This window comes from Notamacropus eugenii, chromosome 1 (assembly GCF_028372415.1).
Source record: "Notamacropus eugenii isolate mMacEug1 chromosome 1, mMacEug1.pri_v2, whole genome shotgun sequence".
Lineage (NCBI taxonomy): Eukaryota > Metazoa > Chordata > Mammalia > Diprotodontia > Macropodidae > Notamacropus > Notamacropus eugenii.
Genome location: NC_092872.1, coordinates 431,963,524 through 431,966,326, shown reverse-complemented (window position 1 = coordinate 431,966,326; position 2,803 = coordinate 431,963,524).

Here is a 2,803-nt window from a genome sequence, read left to right as displayed (position 1 = left end):
TTCACTCACCCCCTACATCCAATCAGTCACCAAGTCTTATTAATTTTCTTCCTCAACATCTCCTGAATTCATTCTCTTATTTCCACTAATAGCCACCACTCTACTTCAAGTCCTTATCACTTCATTCTTGAACTATCATAATAGTTTTATTGGTCTTCTTGTTTTCAGTCTTTCCTTTCTCTAATACATTCTTCTCACAGCTGAAATACAGAAAAATAAATAATTTTTCTAAGGCACAGGTTTGGCTATCACCTCTCTCATTCAAAACCCAGAAATTTATTTCCCAGCTATTCCCCTCTGAGACTTTATCTTCTTTCAAAGTTCAGCTCAGTTACCTCCTTCCTGAAGCCTTTTCAGACTCCTTTCTCAAAGCACCTTGAATTTAATTTTTATGTCTATGTTCCAGTTGAATGTACTGTAAGCTCCCTGAAGGCAGGGACCATTTTCTTTCATCATTGTCAGATCTCAGCTAAAATACTTCTGAAACTCCTGTCCTAAAGCTTGTTGGTATGGGATTCTCTTCTTATTGGTAGAGATGAATGCCCTTTTCTGCTCTGAAAGAGGTGCAGGGTGGACCCATCAAGGAGTGAGAGAGCTCCAGGCTTTGCCAGTGCCCCTTTGGGGTCTCATCATTCTGGTTCACCCAGCCTCCAACTTTGAGAGAGAAGATGGAAAAGGCCAGCTCCACTTCAGTCTGCTAAAGGAAAAGACTCTGGGAAGACATGAAAGGAGCAGGTAGTCCCTATCATGTCCCTATTCCCAACCTGCTATTCCAAAGATTTTGGGCAGTTTCCCCTTGGGTGAGATCCAAGACCCTCTCTCTTGAGTGAGCTAGTTTACCTCATTCCCAGTGGGAGAGCTCCTTCAGTTTGTATTGTCTGGCATATATTCTCCTATGTATACACTTTCTGATTTGTTTTGTTACAATTTGTATAAGTAGGTTTCTTTGTTATTTTCTATGTGTGTTTATGGTGGAAATGGTATTAGGTGGCAAAGGCTTCAAGCCTTGGTTATAGAGCTTGGGGTCCCTCCTCCTACCAAAATGACAAGGTGATCAAAAGTTAGATGGAACTCAATCATACACCCTAAATGAACAATATTTAAGAAAGCAAAAAAATATGCTTCTAGCATGCTACTTCCTCTTTCTGAGGAGAATAGATTGGCCCCCAGCCTCAATTTCATGTTTTCCCTCCTGGTAGGAATGAAAGTGGAGAAGAGGCTGGAGAGGTCTTTTCTGCTTTCCTCTGAGCCATGTGAGGACAAGTTATTGCCATTGGTGGGTCCCTTGCTACAAATGGGGGTCTTCCATACACTACCTTCTGCAAAAAGCCTTTCTTCCTTAATTTTAGCATCTCCACTCTGAGATTATGTCTAATTTGTCCTGGATATATTTTGTTTGTACATAGTTGTCTGCATGTACATTAGACTGAGCTCCTTTAGGGCAGGGACATCTTTCTTTGTATCCCCAGTGTTTAGCATAGTAGTACATGCTATTAAATTATAATATGTAATAAAGTAACTAGCATAATACCTTGCACATAATAAGAATACTTTTTGAATTGAATGTTCACACTAAGAGTTGTACATACAGGCATGATGACAAATTCATATACCTGTCCCTTGATTCTGCTACTAACTATTTGTGGCAGTGGGTAAGTTATGTTTGCACATCTGAGGATACTTCTGGCCATATGTGCACAGAACAGGTTTTAGACTATCTATCTTCATCCAAGTCCCTTGATTTTGATCCCAGCAACACTGGGAGAGGCAATTAAAAAATAGCAGAAAAATGCTAGATTTGGAGTCAGCGGACCTAGATTTGAACCTGAGTTCTTCCATTTACTACCTTTGTAACTTTGGGGTAGACACCCAACCTCTTTGGGACCCAGTTTCCTCATCTGTAAAATGACGAGATGAACTTTTAAAATGCCTTTCAGATCTAAATCTGTGATGAAGAATGAATACAAGGGAGGCCTCAGTTTTCTGCCCCATCCCCACCTATACTAAAGTCTCCTAAATGGTCTCTTTTCATCCCAGACCTTTCCTCTCAAATATGTCCCCCACACATTTGCTAAAATAATCGTCCTAAAGCATGTCTGGTCCTGTTCTTCCCCTTGTTCAAGAATATTCAGTGGTTTCCTTCTGCTCCTAGATTAAACAAAACTCCTTGTTTTACTTTTTTAAAAAACAGTATTTTATTTTTTCCAATTACATGTAAAGACAATTTTAACATTCATTTAAAAAACTTTTTGAGTTCCAAATTTTTCTTCCTCCTTCCCCTTCCCTCTCCCTAAAACTAAGAAATTTGATATAGGTTATATATGTGCAATCATGTAAAACATTTACATATTAGTCATGTTATAAAAGAAGAAACAGATCAAAAGAAAAAAAAAACAACTGAAAACAGTATGCTCCAATATGCATTCTGACTCCATCAGTTCTTTTCCATCATGGGTTCTTCCGAATTATCTTGGATCACTGTATTACTGAGAAGAGCTAAGCCATTCATGGCACAACGTTGCCGTCACTGGGTACAGTGTTCTCCTGGTCTGCTCATTTCACCCCTTCACAATCTGTCCACCTTTCCAGGCTCATTTCACATTGCTCCCCTTCTTGCACTCTACATTCTAACCTAACTGGTTTATTTGCTGTTACCCCAACTTGGTATCCCATTTTCCAACTCCACGTCTCTGCATTTCTTACCATCCTCTAGTTTTCTTCAAAGCTTCACTTAACCTGTCATCTTTCCTGACCTCCCTCCCCCTTTACGTGTTGTATCCTCCTTGACGGCAGGGAATTTTTT